We start from the raw sequence: 19,930 nt of genomic DNA, 5'->3' as shown, positions 1-19,930 counted from the left end.
CACAGATGGGGAGTCTGGAGCCCTAGGTTGTATTTCTAGTTGAGCTGCTTACAGTCCCCATGATTAGCCACAAGTCCTTTAACCTCCAGGGATCTCAAGGCTCCACAGAGACTGAAATCCTTTCCCTCCCAATTTGTGCAAATGGTGGGAGGATAAATTCAGTCATGATTGTTTAATGCTTCTGTGCCCTCCAGAGAAAAGAAAGAACAAAATACCAGGGAGACAAACTTTTTAAATAGCTTGTTGGTGGAAGCTGATCTTTGCTGCCACTGTGCCCTGGCTTTTAATCCCACATCTGACTTTGGCTCAGGGCCATGAGCCACAGTGCTTGGTTTCTGCAGACTCACTGAACACCAAGCCAAATAGAACCATCAGGCCCGATGGTGAGAATTGTGTGTCTGACACACAGGTGAAGAGGAGGCTTCACACCGACCTATGCATAGGTTTTCTTTCTTTTTTTTTTTCATTTCCTTTTTTTGCTATAGCATTTCTTTGGAAATGTCTCTCAATTTCTGAAGCTCTGGTCTTCTTGTGGAGAAATCAACCAAGACAGCCCGGGAGCGAAATGAGTTAGTTCTCCAGGAGGGTGGAAACAATAGATACCTGTTAAATACATAAACAAGGGGAAAAACGGATTAGTATTGTATTTAAGATGGAGGTAAGGACACACAGTCATTGCCTGTGCATAAATGTTAAATAGATTACAGATGGGAATTTGCTGAACCCTTTGTAATTATGCATGAAGATTTCTGTGTGGTGGGGAGTATCCATGGGCTGATGGCAGTGAACATTTGCATCTTATGGACTCAGGAACCCCAAATATTATTATGTGACACTGGTTTACTGCTTTATACTTTTCAAAGCACTTTCTCATCCGTTACCTCATCTGACCCTTGTAATAATCTTGTGGCCATAAGTTTTATTTATTTATTTATTATTATTATTATTATTTTTTGAGATGGAACCTTGCTGTGTCGCCCAGGCTGGAGTGCAGTGGTACGATCTCGGCACACTGCAACCTCTGCCTCCTGGGTTCAAGTGATTTTCCTGCCTCAGCCTTCAGAGTAGTAGTTGGGATTACAGGCATGCGCCACTGCACTTGGCCTTGAAAAGCTTCTTTTCCCCTGTGAAAATACATTTTGACATAATTTGTTAAAGTCTTGCAGCATTTAATCATATTAGAGTTTATAAGAGTCAAAGATACATGAGGTTCTATTAGCAGCGTAGGCCTTCCAGTAATTATTTCATAAGGGGTCAATCTGTATATCCCAGTGAGAGTGGATCTGATTGCCATTAAAGCTAATGGTAGTACCTTTGGCCAAGTCAATCCAACCGATTCAGTTACCTTTGCCAATTTCATTTTTAAAAATGCCTTTTGTCATTTTTATCTTTCCAAAAGACTGAGTGAGGGTGATAGAGACAATGCTAGCACCTTGTGCTCATAACATTTTAACTCTTTTATAATTTTTCCAAATAGATTCCTCTGTCACTAGAGATTTTGACAGGGATGTCCTCTCAAGCAGGGGTCCCCAACCCCTAGCAAGCTCCCAAGACTTACCGGTCTGTGGCCTGTTAGGAACTGGGCCACGCAGCAGGAGTGATGGCAGGCGAGTGGCCAAAGCTTCATCTGTATTTGCAGCCACTCCCCATTGCTCTCATTACCTCCTGAACTCCTCCTATCAGATCAGCAGCAGAATTCGATTCTCACAGGAGCACAACTCCTATTGTGAACTGCACGTGCGAGGGATCTAGGTTGCAGTCTCCTTATGAGACTCTAATGCCTGATGATTTGAGGTGGAACAGTGTCATCCCAAAACCATTCCCTACCCGCAATCCATGGAAAAATTGTCTTCCATGATACCCGTCCCTGGCGCCAAAATGTTGGGGACCACTGCCATAAAGGAAATAAATTTTGTAATAACTTCCTAGCTACTGTCACAGCATTAGCCTTTCTACATGGGAAAGTTTCTATCCAACCAGGAAACATGCAAACTATTGCAAGAACATACTGATATCCTATTGAAGGTGGCGATTGAATGAAATCCCTCTGTAGATGTTCAAATGGCCTATCAGGTAGCAGAAGTGTATCATCCAAAGCTTTTTTTTTTTTTTTTTTTTTTGAGACAAGGTCTGGCACTAGCACCCAGGCTAGAGTGCAGTGGCACAGTCTTGGCTCACTGTAACCTCCTCTGCCTCCCAGGTGGAAGCCATCCTCCTACTTTGGCCTCCCAAGTAGCTGGGACTACAGGCGTGCACCACCACACCCAATTTTTGTATTTTTTTTTAGAGATGGATTTTTGCTGTGTTGCCCAGGCTGGTCTCGAACTTGTGAGCTCATGTGATCCGCCTGCCTAGGCCTCCCAAAGTGCTGGGATTACAGGTGTGAGCTCCTGCGCCCGGCCTCATCTGAAGTTCTGGTTGTCCTTCCAAGATTATGAATTTGACAAACTAAGCACTGGTTACAAACCATCCCAGTAATTCTAGAACAGTCTCCACACCATTATTTTTCCATAATTTGTTTTATTTTGTCTACAGTATAAAGAGTCATGGAACACAGGATTTTTTTTTTTTTTTTTTGGAGACAGGGTTTCAGTTTGTCACCCAGGCTGGAGTGCAGTGATGTGATCACACGAGGTCACTGCAGCATTGACCTCTTGGGCTCAAGTGATCCTCCTACCTCAGCCTCCTGAGTAGCTGGGACCACAGACATGGGCCACTACACCCGGCTAATTTTCGTATTTTTTTGTAGAGATAGGGTTTCACCATGTTGCCTAGGCTGGTCTTGAACTCCTGAGCACAAGCAGTCCACTCGCCTCGGCCTCCCAAAGTGCTGGGATTATAGGCATGAGCCACTTGCCCAGCCTGCATAGAACTTTTAATAATGGAAGCTTTAAGGACTCAAAAAAGACAAAGTAGTTGTCTAAGCCCTCCGTGAGTCTACGCTTAATGTTGAATTTATATCCTTTCAAGTATAAGTTTTATTTCTCCAATTAAGATGCATAACCCTGTCCAATGAATAGGTCATCATGGTGATTTGACTTGGATAAATCTTAGGGAGTTCATTCAGCTTCTGTATCTTAACAATTTCACAACCAACTTAGCATGGAAATCTGCCAAAACATTTCTTTAGTATTTAATTAATTCTTGTCCTTTTGATGGTGAATTAACAGTTTTATGAACCACTGAGTTTCTTCATACGAGTTCTGAGAATTTGTTTTTTCTTGAGACGGAGTCTTGCTCTGTTGCCCAGGCTGGAGTGCAGTGGTGCAGTCTCAGCTCACTGCAACCTCTGCCTCCTGGGTTGAAACGGTTCTCCTGCCTCAGCCTCCCGAGTAGCTGGGACTACAGGTGCCCGCCACCGCGCCCGGGTAATTTTTTGTATTTTTAGTGGAGACAGGGTTTCACCATGTTAGCCAGGATGGTCTCGATCTCCTGACCTTGTGATCTGCCCGCCTCGGCCTCCCAAAGTGCTGGGATTACAGGCGTGAGCTACCGTGCCCGACCATTTTAAACAATTTTCCAGAACACATATGAGTAAAACTCAAAGAAGTTTCAGCATGACTTATTTTTTGACAGTACTTGCCATATAATTCAGTATACCAAATAAACCTAAATAATGTAATATCTTCCCTTTACAAGGTGAGAGATATATCCTTTGAGGCTTTCTCAGGGCCCAGCTAGAGAATCCCAAAGTTAATTCTTGCTCAGAAAGACTAAATTTAGAGTTTGACTTTGGTTTAAATATCAAAGGTTTAAAACATTTCATCAAAATGGAACCACAAGTCACTATGAAATAATAGTCATTAATTTTACTGGAGTGATATAGATTTCAAAGGTGAATATAGAAAGCAACATATTTGGAGGAAAAACCTTAGTTCTTTAATAGTTTTCTATAGTTATCAAAAACCTGATAAAGACAACGTGAAGGACAAAAAGTTATTTTGGTAGAACGCAGAGTCTTCATTTCCTTTGCCAGTTTCCTAAAAGGTAAAGAAACTCCCCAACTTTTTTTTTTTTAACCTTGTTTTCTTTTCTTTTTTGAGACAGAATTTCACTCTTGTCACCCAGGCTGGAGTGCAATGGCGTGATCTTGGCTTACTGCAACTTCCGCCTCCCGGGTGCAAGCGATTCTCCGGCCTCAGCCTCCCAAGTAGCTGGGATTACAGGCACCCACCACCATGCTTGGCCAATTTTTGTATTTTTAGTACAGACAGGTTTCACCATGTTGGCCGGACTGGTCTCGAACTCCTGACCTCAGCTGATCCACCTGCCTTGGCCTCCCAAAGTGCTGGGATTACAGGTGTGAGCCACTGCACCCTGCTGATCACAATAAAATTTCTTTCACATGATTCACCATCCACAAACCTACAACCTTCTTATATTCCATCAGTTATTTATTTGTCCTATCTATACCTTCCCTCTTGCTCATTTTGGGGCAACCTGTCATTCTATATTAGGGTGAAAATTACTTTTTTTTCCTTAACAAAGACGCATATTTCATACCTCATAACTTCACTTACCAAAAGCATATCTTTTTTTCCCTTGCATATGGAATTGTTTCCTATATTATTTTCAGTTTTTTTGTTTGTTTGTTTGTTTTATATTGTTTTTTGAGACAGTTTCAGTCTTGTCGCCCAGGCTGGAGTGCAATGGCACGTTCTCAGCTCACTGTAACCTCAGCTTCCCAGGTTCACGTGATTCTCCTGTCTCAGCCTCCTGAGTAGCTGGGAGTACAGGCGGCCACCACCATGCCCGGCTAATTTTTGTATTTTTGGTGGAGACAGGGTTTCACCGTGTTGGCCAGGCTGGTCTCAAACTCCTGACCTCAGGTGATCTGCCTACCTCTGCCTCCCAAAGTGCTGGGATTATAGGCGTGAGCCACTGTGCCTGGGCTTATTTCCAGTTTTAATTAGCTTATATTGATTCGAATTTTAAACTGTTACTAACCTTAATTTCTAGTGGAAATATAGGAAGTAAAACAATTTTAAACTCTTATATACTAACATTTCATGAATATACATTTATAATTTCTAGAAATATGTGCTTCCTCCTAGAACAATGTTTTCATGTTGATGAGCAAACCCAAATATATTCAGCTTCTCTGTATTGTACAAAACCAAGATGCCAAAGTAGTTATACTTGGAACTTATGTTTAGCAGTTAATGTTCTAGTATTTTAACTAAGAAATGACTCAGACATTTTATAAATATCTATTACTTTAAAATTCCAAATTGCTGCAAAAGATTTTTGAAACAATGGCAAATTCATTTATACACTTTTATGCGGTCCGTATTCACCTAATTTATTCGTTTTTTTAAACAGTTATTATTTAATTGCTCACTAAACAAAACTAGCCATTGAAAGCATTCAAGAAGTGCCACCCCAAAATATGTTGCTGTGGTAGTCAAATTTTTGGCATATGAATTACTTTGAGTTGAAGGCAAAATACAGGGCAAGGCTCCTGAGTTCTCTTTCATCTGCCAAAAGACACATCCTACAAAAGGAACTCAGTTGTGTCATTTTTCTGAAGATTAACTTTCTCTATTTTTTGAGATGGAGTTTCGCTCTGTCGCCCAGGCTGGAGTGCCGTGGTGTGATCTCGGCTCAGTGCACCCTCCACCTCCCAGATTCAAGCAATTCTCTTGCCTCTTTCTCCCTAGTAGCTGAGATCACAGGCTCCTGCCACCACACCTGGCTAATTTTTGTATTTTTAGTAGAGAGGGGGTTTCGCCATGTTGGCTAGGCTGGTCTCAAATTCCTGACCTCAGGTGATCTGCCCGTCTGGGTCTGCAAAAGTGCTGGGATTACAGAGGTGAGCCACTGCGCCCGGCCAAGATGAACTCCTATCACAGGAGAGAAGATCGGAAGGCCACCCCAGCTGGCCCATTATCTGTTCTTCCAAGGACCCGTCTATCTTTTCCGCATTGACTCTGCGGATATTTTCTTTATCCCCCGACTGTTCTCATTCTAGCAAGGGGATTGAATCAGAGGACACTTCGATTATTCATTATTGCCCCCAGGGATTGTCAGCCAGCCTGATAACCAGATTTCAGGCCTAAATACTATTATTTGCCAAGACAAACAAACATGCAAGCCCGGTGAAGACAAAATGGTGAAAGGCAAGGTCTGTTAAACAGAGTTAAGTCTTGACCTTCTCCATTTTGAAAGTTTCTAGTGATTTAGGGTGCAAAGAGGGAGACACCCCCACAAGTGGAGACTTTTCCCACAGAAGTAAATTTCTTTTCCAAAAAGAAAAGACAGAGAGAGAGAGTTTCAGACAAAATAACTAGATGGGCAGCTTCCCAAGCCAGCCTGTGTTTTCTTTTTTCTTTTTTGGAGATAGAGTCTTGCTGTGTCGCCCAGGCTGGAGTGCAGTGGCACGATCTTGGCTCACTGCAACCTCCATCTCTGGGGTTCAAGTGATTCTTGTGCCTCAGCCTCCCCAGTAGCTGGGACTACAGGCGCCTACCAGTGTGCCTGGCTAATTTTTGTATTTTTGTGGAGACGGGGTTTCGCCATGTTGGCCAGGCTGGTCTCGCCCTCCTGACCTCAAGTGACCTGCCCGCCTCAGCCTCCCAAAGTGGTAGGATTACAGACGTGAGCTACCACTGCTGGCCTCAGCCTGCGTTTTCTAACTAGATTACTGAGTTCAGGTGGAAACCCATTAATGAACAGGGCTGAATTTAAGATTTTCACCAAACCATACAAGTGGCTAAAGAAGCAGACCCCATTGATCTGAGAGCTTAACTTTTATAAATAATTTTTATTTGTTTCTGTTTTTAAGATTGGAAGGTAACTAAGAAAAAGTAAATTCAGACTAGGCAGAGGAGGATAGAAAGATGGAGAAAAGGTGCGGTCAGAATTGTCAGTCAACATAAAATTTTTTTTTTCATCAATGAGTCACTTAAGCTTTCTATTTGCCTTTTATAAAGAGTCTATTAAAAGAGTAAAAGAGGCAATGTTTAGGCCAGGCACGGTGGCTCACGCCTGTAATCCCAGCACTTTGGGAGGCTGAGGCGGTTGGATCACGAGGTCAAGAGATCGAGACCATGATGAAACCCTGTCTCTACTAAAAATTCAAAAAATTAGCTGGGCATGGTGGTGGGCGCCTGTAGTCCCAGCTACTCGGGAGGCTGAGGCAGGAGAATGGTGTGAACCTGGGAGGTGGAGCTTGCATTGAGCTGAGATTGCACCACTGCACTCCAGCCTGGGCGACAGAGTGAGACTCCGTTTCAATAAATAAATAAATAAATAAATAAATAAATAAATAAATAAATAACATAAAATGAAAGAGGCAATGTTTGATTCATTTAATCATTTAGATGCTTCTGCAAACCAGTTAAAAATGCATCCTGGCCAGGTGCAGTAGCCCATGCTGTAATCCCAGCACTTTGGGAGGCCGAGGCAGGTGGATGGCTTGAGCCCAGGAGTTCGAGCCCAGCCTAGGCAAGATGGCGAAACCCCATCTTTAAAAAAAAAAAAAAAAGATATATATCCCACAAAAAATTAACTGTGCATGGTTGCAGGTGCTTGTAGTCCCAGCTACTCAGGAGGCTGAGGCAGGGAGGATCAATTGAGTTCAGGAGGCAGAGGTTGCAGTGAGTTGAAATCATACCACTGCACTCCAGCCTTGGTGACAGAGTGAGACTATGTCTCAGGAAAAAAAAAATGCATCCCATTGTTTTTTGGGGGATTTTGATTCTTCCTTTCCTAATGTGCCTCACAAATAAAAATTATATATAGGTTTAAACTTCCCCACTGTGGCCACTGTAACTCTAAATCTTCTTGGTAAGGTTCTCTCATTTCTCTAGAAAAGCACAGGTTCTGGGTTCATAGTTCTTGTACATGAAATTGGCAGGAGTTCCAGATAAAGGAGTAGATAGGAGGATAGATTCACGGAGACTCCTTGAATCCAGGTAAACCCACGACTCCCTGTCTTCTCGTCACCTTCCTCACCTACTAGATCCAAGCCAGCTTGTCTGATCCAGGCAGGCACCTGAGGCCTCCCTATAGGACTCAGTCCCGTCTTTGTCATGACTTTGACTTTTGCCAGTGACTCGCCAGCCACCACAGATCTCAGAAGCTCACGTGCTCTTATCCAGGACAAACTAATCCTGAATGCAAAAGCCAAAAAAAGACCAGGGGCTCAATGTAAAAAGAGCAGAGTCCAGCCGGGTGCAGTGGCTCATGCCTGTAATCTCAGCACTTTGGGAGGCTGAGGCGGGCGGATCATTTGAGGTCAAGAGTTCGAGACCAGCCTGGCCAACATGGGGAAACCCTGTCTCCATTAAAAATACAAAAATTAGCTAGGCATGGTGGATGGTGCCTGTAGTCCCAGCTACTCGGGAGGCTGAGGCAGGAGAATTGTTTGAACCAGGGAGGTGGAGCCGAGATCATGCCACTGTACTCCAGCCTGGGTGACAGAGCGAGACTCCATCTCAAAAAAAAAAAGCAGACTCCAATCTGAAAGGCATTTAGCACCCTCGGAGCTCTGTTGGGAAGACGGGAGCTCACGGGGCCAGCGGTGCCTTTCCTGTGTCCTCCAGGGGCCTTGGGAGTTGCCAGCAGTGCCCTTTGTGCCCCATCGTGGGCACCAAAAGTATCAGAAAGACAATTACAGCACATTTGAAGATCTTAATTGACCTTTATTTTTGATTCAAACATCAGGCAGCCTACAGAACCAGAATGGCTTCAAAGAAGCCCAGGGCTGGCCGGGCGCGGTGGCTCAAGCCTGTAATGCCAGCACTTTGGGAGGCCGAGACGGGTGGATCGCGAGGTCAGGAGATCAAGACCATCCTGGCTAACATGGTGAAACCCCCGTCTCTACTAAAAAATACAAAAAACTAGCCGGGCGAGGTGGCGGGCGCCTGTAGTCCCAGCTACTCGGGAGGCTGAGGCAGGAGAATGGCGTGAACCCGGGAGGCGGAGCTTGCAGTGAGCTGAGATCCGGCCACTGCACTCCAGCCTGGGCGATAGAGCGAGACTCCGTCTCAAAAAAAAAAAAAAAAGAAGCCCAGGGCTGCACCGTGGTCAGAGGACATTTATGGACAGAAAACGGAAGGGCTGCACAGAGACAGCTTAGTTGGTTACAGCTGGGTGTTTTGCCTTTATTTGAACCAGCTGGCTGCCTAGAATTGACTGCTGCTCAGCTGCTATGATTGATTAATATTTGGTGGCTCACTAATCCAAGCACTTTGAGAGGTTGAGGCAGGAGCATCGTTTGAGCCCAGGAGTTCAAGACCAGCCTGGGCAACGTAGGGAGGTCTCCACTTCCCTCCCCTTCTGCCCCCCACCCCCACACCCACCTTCCCTCATTTCTACATACACAAATTATCCAGGCATGGTGACAATGTGCCTGTAGTCCTAGCTAATTGGGAGGGTGAGGTGAGAGGATTGCTTGAGCCCAGGAGGTTGAGGCTGCCGTGAGCTGTGATTATACCACTGCATTCCAGCCTGGGCAACAGAGCGAGACCCTGGCTAAAAAAAAAAAAGCATACTCCTAAGCTAGGCTTTCAGTTAGTCTACGTCTCAGGCCTAGTTGCAGTTGCCAGGTGAGACTCAAGTGTGCAGGCCTCCTCAGGCTTAAACAGGCCCTACCTCCTGTGGACCTGTGCTTCCTTTGAGAGCCTTACTGTGTCCAAATATTTGCATGAACTCTCCTCTGCCCCACCCCAATGTCATGCATAAATAAATGTGGAGCACTCCAGTGGAAATTCATTTCATATCCCCCCTTGACTCCCCAGAAGAGCCCTTCTCTTCCAGAGACAGCCAGCATCCAACTGGCTTGGGACAGGGATGCTCCTGGCATCATGCAGGTTGGATTGGGAGGTCAATTGTTGACAGCTGGTGAAGGGAGCGTTTGCTTGTCCTTTGCTCCGGCACATGGCCTCGTTACGGACCTGGCTCCCAAAGCCCTTGGGGTTCGCTTGCTCTGCCCTTCTCTTCTGGACCTTGATCCCTTCCAGATCCTTGTCATCGAGTGTTTGCTTCTTAAGGAGATTCTTTTGCTTCTTAATTTCTTTTTTTTTTTTGAGACGGAGTCTCGCTCTGTCACCCAGGCTGGAGTGCAGTGGCCGGATCTCAACTCACTGCAAGCTTCGCCTCCCGGGTTCACGCCATTCTCCTGCCCCAGCTTCCCGAGTAGCTGGGACTACAGGCACCTGCCACCTCGCCCGGCTAGTTTTTTGTATTTTTTAGTAGAGATGGGGTTTCACCGTGTTAGCCAGGATGGTCTCCATCTCCTGACCTCGTGATCCGCCCGTCTCGGCCTCCCAAAGTGCTGGGATTACAGGCTTGAGGCTGCTTCTTAATTTCTGAGCCCCCTCCAAGATGGGATGGATAAACCCCTTGATAAGCATCTGCAGCTCTCCCCAGCACTTGTCTCGAGAGTCTTTTTTTTCGTTTATTTGAGACGGAATCTTGCTCTGTCACCCAGGCTGGAGTGCAATGGCACGATCTCGGTTCACTGCAATCTGTGCCTCTCAGGTTCAAGCAATTCGCTTGCCTCAGCCTCCTGAGTAGTTAGTTGGGATTATAGGCACATGCCACCATACCCGACTGATTTTTGTATTTTTAGTAGGGATGGGGTTTCACCATGTTGGCCATGCCGGTCTCAACCGCCTGGACCTCCCACTGTGTCTGGATTCTAATTGTTTACTCATCTTCTTCCCTCTCCAAACTAGAAGCACCTTGAGAACAGAGGCTGTCTCTCTCACTGTTGAGCCCTGGTCGCACCTTGAGGACAGAGGCTGTCTCTCTCACTGTTGAGCCCTGGTCCCTATTACAGGGACTAGAACATAGTTGGCATCCAAAAATATTTTTAAAGTGAATGTTGAATAAACGTGGCGTGTGCGTTAGAGGTTTTTTTTGTTTTTTTTTTTTTTTGTTTTGTTTTTTTGAGATGGAGTCTCCCTCTGTCACCCAGGCTGGAGTGCAGTGACGTGATCTCATCTCACTGCAACCTCCGCCTCCCAGGTTCAAGCGATTCTGCTGCCTCAGCCTCCTGAGTAGCTGGACTACAGGCATGAGCTACCACATCCAGCTAATTTTTGTATTTTTAGTAGAGAGGGGGTTTCACCATGTGGTCAGGCTGATCTCGACCTCCGGACCGCATGGTCCACCTGCCTCGGCCTCCCAAAGTGCTGGGATTACAGGCATGAGCCACTGCACCTGGCCTGCGTTAGAGATTTTCTTTGTGGTTGGCTGCCTCTCAGCTCAGCTTGATTTTTCCAGGCCCCCCATGTGTGCTGATTTATATTACTGGAACATCAGAATGAAATCTCAAAATAGGCTGCAAGAAACCCTCCCTGCTGAGTCTATACGGAAATCAGTCTTTCTGATTCTCCCAATGAAGGAAGAAACTAATGGAACGTAAACTCATTACATCTCTGAAGCAGTTTGAAAATTTCCCCACGTTTTAATTATGATGAACATCTCAGGATGCAGTCATGCCAGGAAATGTCTTGAACCATCAGCTGCGGGGGGTGAGCTCAGGGCAGGGGGCAGTTGGCACCGTCGGCTGGAGCCCTTTTTATTACTGGACATGTATTCTGGCATTATAAAGAATCCTGGGGTCACCTTGCTGGGTATGATCCTGGTTTCTCTCATCACTAGTTGTGGGAGCTTGGGCTAGTTAGCTAGACTTTGTAAGCCTGAGTTTCCCCATTTGTAAAATGGAGATGATTGTGCTGTCTCCTGTATAGGATTGTTGTGCGGATGAAATGAGTAAGAATATTTCAAGCATTTAGCAGAGTAATCAACACATAGCAAATGCTCATCAATACATGTTATTGACTATTCATGTAAAATGGGTGGGAGATACATGAGGCGTTTGGGTTTGATGTAAGTCAGTGACTGTGGGTATCAGTTTTCCTCCAGTATGTGGCCCTCAGTGTTACTACGTACCTTTTTTTTTTAATCCCTAGTTGATTAACTTCTCCATACAGACTCCTGTAAACTTTCTTCTCAGTAGTATCAATCTTCTATCATTTTTTGTTCATATATAATTAAAAAAAAACCACGAAAATCAAATGGGCTTATACCATACGTAATGTTTTTTTTGTTGTTGTTGTTGTTGTTTTGTTTGAGATGGGGTCATGCTCTGTTGCCCAGGCTGGAATGTGGTGGTGCGATCCTGGCTCACTGTGGCCTCCGTCTCACTGGAGTGAGCTCATTTCAGCTCATATGATGGAGTAATATGCAACCACCAACATAGCAAGAAAAAGATTAGAATACATGAAGTGAAAGAACATGTTTTTAAACATTATGTTGGCTAGGTGAAGTGGCTCACGCCTGTAATCCCAGCACTTTGGGAGGCCAAGGTGGGAGGATCACCTGAGGTCAGGAGTTTGAGACCAGTCTGGCCAACATGGTGAAATCTTGTCTCTACTAAAAATGCAAAAATTAGCCAGACATGGTGGCACGCTCCTGTAATTCCAGCTACTCGGGAGGCAGAGGCAGGAGAATTGCTTGAACCCGGGAGGCGGAGGTTGCCATGAGCAAAGATTGTGCCACTGTACTCCAGCCTGGAGGAGAATAAAACCAGTAATTCTCTACCCCACCTTCCATGGTCCTGCCCTCTTTTCCGGAAGTAACCACTTTTGTCTGCTTTTTGAGACATTTTCTCCCACATTTCTAAATAAATGTGTTCTGCAGTTTCTCAGTTTGGAAGCCAGTGTCCCTGAGTTCTGGTAAATGTTATTTTATATGCCTTTAATAGTTCCCCTGGCTGGTCCTCTGTCCTCTCTTTATTAGTCTTATTAGTTGGCTACTGGCCTTCCTGGACTTAATCGCTCACTCTCGTCTCTTTTTGCTCTTTATTTTATCATCTGTTTGCTGCTTTGTTCTGCGTGGTGGAAAATTTCGTTGATTCCATAAAAAGAGCAAAATGTTTTCGGTTGTTTTAACAGTTTTAGGTTTTGAAAACTCTCTTAGTCTTCTGGTTTTGTTTTTCCCCTCTAGCATCCTGTCTTTCTTTTTTTTTTTTTTTTTTTTTTTTTTTTTTTTTTGAGACAGAGTCTCGCTCTCGCCCAGGCTGGAGTGCAGTGGCCGGATCTCAGCTCACTGCAAGCTCCGCCTCCCGGGTTTACGCCATTCTCCTGCCTCAGCCTCCCGAGTAGCTGGGACTACAGGCGCCCACCACCTCGCCCGGCTAGTTTTTTGTATTTTTAGTAGAGATGGGGTTTCACCGTGTTAGCCAGGATGGTCTCGATCTCCTGACCTCGTGATCCACCCGTCTCGGCCTCCCAAAGTGCTGAGATTACTGGGTTTATTTTATGCATCCTTCTCTCTTTGATAGTAATGAGAGGTTTTTCTTGTTATACATGTTGTCCACTTGGATTCTCCAGATTCCCTCTCAGAGTCTTTCTTCTTTTTTTTTCCTGTGGTTGATTTGGTCTCTGTCACCAACACTGGGGGGCTTGCACTTAACACTCTGTAGCTCGGTAAAAAATGGGGCACCTTGTATTAGGAAGAGCTAACGTGTTGAGTGCCTAGAACACAGATGAGCTCATTTCGTTTTCACAACTACCTGATGGAACTGGGGATGGTTATTCCAATTTTACAGCTGGCAAAACTGAGGCCTGTAGAGGTGACACGGGTCTGAATCAGTGCCCTAAGCCTGATGATACATTTTCTTTGATTTTTCTTCGATTACAGGTGAGATTCAACATTCCCTCTGGCACCAACAAACTTTTTGCTTTTGAGATGGAGTCTTGCTTTGTCACCCAGGCTGGAGTACAGTGGTGAGATCTCAGCTGACTGCAGCCTCCACCTCCTGGGTTCAAGCAATTCTTTGGTCTCAGCCTCCTGAGTAGCTGGGACCACAGATTCTCACCACCACGCCCGGCTAATTTTTTGTATTTTTAGTAGAGATGGGGTTTTGCTGTGTTGGCCAGGCTGGTCTCAAACTCCTGTCCTCTAGTGATTCGCCCACCTTGGCCTCCCAAAGTGCTGAGATTACGGGCGTGAGCCACTGTACCCGACTCCCTCTGGCATTTCGCTTTGTAATGAGTTGCCTTTTGCCAGTTTTTATTTTTACATTATTATTTTCACCAGAGACTTTTGAAGTTAGCCTTTTAAAATCTTGAGCTGGCTGGGTACAGTGGCTCACGCCTATAATCCCAGCACTTTGGGAGGCCGAGGCGGGCAGATCGCCTGAGGTCAGGAGTTCGAGACCAGCCTGGCCACCATGGTGAAACCCTGTCTCTACTGAAAATACAAAAATTAGCTGTGCGTGGTGGTGCATGCCTATAGTCCCAGCTACTCAGGAGGTCGAATCAGGAGAATTGCTTGAACCCAGGAGGCAGAGGTTGTAGTGAGCCAAGATCACGCTTGTGCCCCTGCACTCCAACCTGGGTGACAGAGTGAGACTCTGTTGCCAAAAAAAAAAAAAAAAGTTAAGATTCCCCTTGTCCCCTATCCTATATTCAGTTTGCTCCAAGCCTACTAACCATGTGTGACTGTACCTCTGATGCCTCCAGCCGTTCTCCTCTCATGCACTGCAGCAGCTCCCACCCTACCTCAAGTCACTGTTGTCATTGTAGCCACTTCACCATTGTCCCTGCCTATAGCATCAGCCATCCCCTCTCTTCCCAATCTCCAGCTGGCTGGCTGGGATGGACGCCTCACACCTGGCAGGTTCAGCACAGAACTCTTTTTTTTTTTTTAGATGGAGTCTCACTCACTGCACACCCAGGCTGCAGTGCAGTGGCGCTATCTCAACTCACTGCAACCTCTGCCTTCCAGGTTCACACGAGTCTCCTGCCTCAGCCTCTTGACTAGTTGGGATTACAGGCACACGCCACCACACCCGGCTAATTTTTGTGTTTTTAGTAGACACAGGGTTTCATCATTTTGGCTAGGCTGGTCTCGAACTCCTGACCGCAGGTGATCCACCTGCCTCGGCCTCCCAAAGTGCCAGGATTACAGGCCTGAACCACGGCGACTGGTCTGAACTCTTGATGGCTCCCCCTTACTTCCTGTTCCAGCCTCACCTCCTAAACTATCCTCCTTCACTGTGTCTCTTCTCAGTCAAGGCTACCACCTTCTACCAAGTTGCACAGTCCCCAGACCTGAGTCATCTTGATTCTTGTCTGCCCTAGGTCAGAAAATGTCCTCACCCTGCAAATTCCTGTCTACACAGAACCTGTGAATGTGACCTTCGCAGGTCTGTGTAGGGCTTGGAAATGGGATTTTTGTGGATATAAACAAGTTACTGCCCTGGAAATTTAATCAAGTTAAGATGAGGTCATACCACATTAGGACTGGTGTCCTTATAGGAAGAGGCACACAGCCGAACACACAGGTGAGGATGGCCGGGTGACTGGAGTGATGTATCCACAAGCCAAGGAACACCGAGGGCTTCTGGCAGCTACTAGAGGCAGGGAAGCTTTCTTCCTGAGAGCCTTTAGAGGGAGTGTGGCCCAGCTAACACCTTCATTTTTGCATATCTAACTTCCAGAACTGTGAGAGAATGAATTTCTGTTGTTCTCAGCCACCCAGTTTGCAGTCTTTTGTTATAGCAGCTCCAGGAAACCAATACACTCTCTTTTACTGGATCTTGCCTTATTCATTTCATTGACAAGCCCTGTAATCCCTCCCTCCAAAGTACATCCTGAATTGGATCATCTTTCCTCACCTGCACCGATGACACCTGGTCCATGCCCCTGAAGGGGCCTCTACCGGTCTCTCTGCTCTTGCCCACCCCATCCCTTCGCTTTCACCACCCCCATCCCCCAAGAGAGCTTTAAAAATGCAAGTCAGGCCAGGTGCAGTGGCTCACACCTGTAATCCCAGCACTTTGGGAGGCCCAGGTGGGCGAATCACTTGAGGTCAGGAGTTCAAGACCAGCCTGGCCAACATGATGAAACCCCATCTCTACTAAAAATTACAAAAATTAGCTGGGTGTGGTGGCGTGTGCCTGCAGTCCCAGCTACTCGGAAGGCTGAGGCATGAGAATCACTTGAACTCCGGAGGCAGAGGTTGCAGTGAACTGAGATTGAGCCACTGTACCCAGCGTGGGTGACAGAGTGAAACTGTGTCTCAAAAAAAAAAAAAAAAAAAAAAGAAAGCAAGTCAGTCCACATTGCTCCCTGTTCCTATAATATCCTAACTCCCCCATGGCCCATGAGGACTCTCTCTGCTGTCCGCTGGTAACCCCTCCTGCTTTGATCGTTCTGCTTCTGCCAAAGTCTGTCTTTCTTTCTTTCTTTTTTTTGCCACAAACAGACCAAACTCATTCTGACCTTAAGAATTTGATATGCCTTCTATTTAGAATTGTGTATGGCTCCTTCTCACCATTCAGGGTTCAGCTCAGATATCACCTCCTCAGAGAAGCCTTCCCTGACTACCCAAGTCAAATGGCTCCACGCTGTCACTTTCCACCCCAGGACGTGTTTGTTTGTTTGTTTGAGACAGAGTCTTGCTCTGTCTCCCAGGCTGGAGTGCAGTGGCGCGATCTCAGTGCACTTCAGTCTCTTCCTCCCAGGTTCAAATGATGCTCGTGCCTCTGCCTCCTGAGTAGCTGAGATTACAGACGTGCGCCACCACGCCCTACTAATTTTTGTATTTTTAGTAGAGACGGGATTTCACCATGTTGGCCAAACTGGTCTCAAAGTCCTGGCTTCAAGTGATCTGCCTGCCTCAGCCTGCTGAAGTGCTGGGATTACAGGCGTGAGCCACCGTGCCGGGGACATCATTTCATTTCCTTTATGTCATTCCTTGTTCTCTGAGTTTCTTGTCTGTTTGCTTTCTTGTTTATGGCCAGTCTGCTCTTACTGGAATGTAAGCTCCTCTCAGGCAGGGATTTTACCTGTCTTGTTCATCACAATCCCTAGTGCCTGGCAGAGAGTAGGCACTTGAAAAATATTGCTGAATTTGCTAATGCTGCCCTCAGCATCATCTTCCTAAATCATATTTGAGATTCTTTAACAGCCCCTACCCCGAAGTTTTCCATGGTTCCTTAGTTCTTACTGAATAAGGTCTAAGCATCTTGGCACAGGGTTCCTGACCCTCCTTGGCATGTTTCCATCCCCTTTCCAGGCTTCCTCCCAGCACATGTTCACACATACCTGTGCCCTGCCTTGACATCTTCTGTTCCCTAAACCTGCCCTGCTGCTCCTGGAATGCGTGTCCACCCAGCTGCTCCCATCCTGGAAGGCATATCCACCCAGCTGCTCCCATCCTGGAAGGCGTGCCCTCCCAGCTGCTCCTGGTCCCAGCCCTAACCTGCTTCTCAACCTTTTCTGCATCCTTTCACATAGCGCTCTGTGCAATCTTACCTTGATGCATCTAGTTGAAGCCCCTGCCCCCAGTCCCTCTCTGGACCCTCCTGGAGTGCTGTAGTGCATTTAGCCTTATGGTACCTCCTCTGCCAGATCCTGCCCTACTTGAAACTTTGAGGTCCTGGCTATCTGGAATCCCAGCTCCTTGCTGACTCACTCTCACAGTTGGGTGGCATGGTTCTCTGTATACAGAACTGTGTACAAATAACAGCCCACTTATACATAGTGTTGAATTGGATTGAAACTTAGAGCATCGCCGAGGGACCCCTGGGCTGCTGGGAATGACTTCCTTTTGTCATTTGTTGTGTGTGTGTATCCATCTGGTCACGTAGCACATCTGCGTTATTATCTATTCACAGACACCTGTATCTACCAGGTTCAGGATGGATAAATTGAGCTTAAATTCCCCAGGAACTCTAGCATTTTGATCACAGGGGTTTGATTCAACCCGTTTTCTCAAGTCATTGGCTGCAAAATAGTAAAAATAGAGACATAATAAACATATGTATTATCTGCTTGTGGGCCAGTCTTTGTGCTGAGAATTTGGCGCACATAATCTCATTTAATCCTTACCACCACCCTAGGAGATAAGCTCCACCTCAGGAGGTAGGATGGTGTTATAGTCACAAGCAGGGCTCAAATTAATTCAGCCACTGTGGGAAGCAGTTTGGCAATTTCTCAAAGAGCTTAAAACAGAACTAGCATTTGACCCAGCAATCCCATTACTGGGTGTATGCCCAAATAAAAATAGATCATTATATTAAAAAGACACAGGCACTCACGCGTTCATGACAGCATTATTCACAATAGCAAAGACATGCAGTCAACTTAGGTGCCCATCAGTGGTGGACTGGATGGAGAAAATGTGGTACACGTGCACCATAGAATCCTATGCAGTCATAAAAAAGAATGAGATCATGTACTTTATAGCAATATGGATGGAGCCGGGGGCCATTATCGTAAGCGAATTAACACAGAAACAGAAAACCAAATATTGCCTGTTCTCACTTATAAGTGGGAGCTGAGCATTGAGCACACATGGACATAAAGATGGGAAAAAGAAACACTGAGGACTCTCAGGAGGGGAGAGAAGGAGGGGGATGTGGCTTGGAAAAGTACCTATGGGTTCTGTGGTCACTGCGTGGGTACAGTATATCCATGTAACAAAGCTGTAACTGTACCCTCTTATCCAGAGTAAAAGCTGAAATAAAAAAAGAATCTAAATGTAAAGATTGGCACAGGGTAACTATACATGGTGTGTATATATATATATATATATATTTTGAGACGGAGTCTCGCTCTGTTGCCCAGGCTGGAGTGCAGTGGCATGATCCTGCCTCATTGCAACCTCCGCCTCACCGGTTCAAGTGATTCTTGTGCCCCAGCCTCCCGAGTAGCTGGGATTACGGGCACGTGCCACCACGCCCTGCTAAGTTTTGTATTTTTAGTGGAGATGGGGTTTCACCATGTTGGCCAGGCTAATCTTGAAATCCTGACCTCAAGTGATCCACCCGTGTTGGCCTCCCAAAATACTGGAATTACAGATGTGAGCTACCTTGCCCAGCCTATATATATATATATTTTTTTAAGTGCCACACTGGCTGGGCCTGAATCTTGGCTCTGCTGCTTACTAGCTCTGTGACCTTGTTCAATTATTTAACCTCTCCAGCCTCTGTTTCCCCATATGAGAAACAGGAATAACAGTAATATCCAGTAATCCTCCTAACTCTTAGTGTTAGGAGGATTAAGAAAGTTTCTCTTTATGTAAATGTTATTTTATTTATGAGTGTTACTATTTCTATTATTATCTCCATTTTACATAGGAATAAATAGTAGCTTCAGAGAAGTTAATCTCTTATCCAACTTCCCCCAGCTGGTAAATGGTGGAGCTTGGATCTGAATCCAGGTAGTCTGACTGATAGACGGTGGGTCATCTTTCCACTAGGCTACATTACCTTTCTTTTTTTTCATTTTTTATTTTTGTTTTTTTTGAGACTGGGTCTCACTGTTGCTCAGGCTGGAGTGCAGTGGTGAGACTACAGCTCACTGCAGCCTCAACCTCCTGGGCTCAAGCGATGCCCCCACTTCAGCCTCCCAAGTAGCTGGGACTATGGACATGCGCCACCACGCCCGGCTAACTTTTGTCTTTTTAGTAGAGACGGGGTTTCGCCATGTTGCCCAGGCTAGTCTTGAACTCCTGACCTCAAGGGATCTGCCCATTTCGGCCTCCCAAAGTGCTGGGATTACAGGTGTGAGTCACCATGCTAGGCCTGTATTACCTTTCTTAGAGAGAGAAAGAGAGACAGAGACAGAGAGAGACAGACAGAGACAGAGAGACAGAGTCAGAGACAGAGAGACAGAGTCAGAGACAGAGACAGAGAGAGACAGAGATGGAGAGAGAGAGAGAGGACGATAATTAGTGGGGGAGGTATTGCCATGAAAAACATGCAATATTTAGGGATATGCTTATACTAAAAAAAGTATTTATTCTTTATGTGAAGTTATCATGTAACTATTCATCCTGTATTTTTATTTGCTACATCGGGCAGTCCTAGGAGGGGGCTTTTTCGTAGGACATCCAGTTCTCCTTTGGGATTCTGCCCTATTGCTCCTTACCTCCTGCCTTCCATCTCCCAGGAATCATGGCC

General features: G+C 45.8%; 1 protein-coding gene across 7 annotated transcripts in view; it reads left to right on the top strand.

Moving 5' to 3' along the window:
- The window catches only part of SLC39A11 (solute carrier family 39 member 11), a 453,549-nt gene that overhangs the window by 29,184 nt on the left and 404,435 nt on the right, over window positions 1–19,930 (top strand). Inside the window, exon 1 of one of the 7 annotated variants that reach the window (XM_033181994.1) lies at window positions 19,133–19,207. The exons of the other annotated variants lie outside the window; for them this stretch is intronic. The gene's annotated coding sequence lies outside the window, so the exon portion shown is untranslated. Of the gene's footprint in view, window positions 1–19,132; window positions 19,208–19,930 lie in introns of those variants that run through there. 7 annotated transcript variants of the gene reach the window in all.

The sequence above is a fragment of the Trachypithecus francoisi genome, unplaced genomic scaffold (genome assembly GCF_009764315.1).
Source record: "Trachypithecus francoisi isolate TF-2019V2 unplaced genomic scaffold, Tfra_2.0 Lachesis_group20, whole genome shotgun sequence".
In the NCBI taxonomy this organism is placed as follows: domain Eukaryota; kingdom Metazoa; phylum Chordata; class Mammalia; order Primates; family Cercopithecidae; genus Trachypithecus; species Trachypithecus francoisi.
This window is presented reverse-complemented; position numbering and strand designations above follow the sequence as displayed.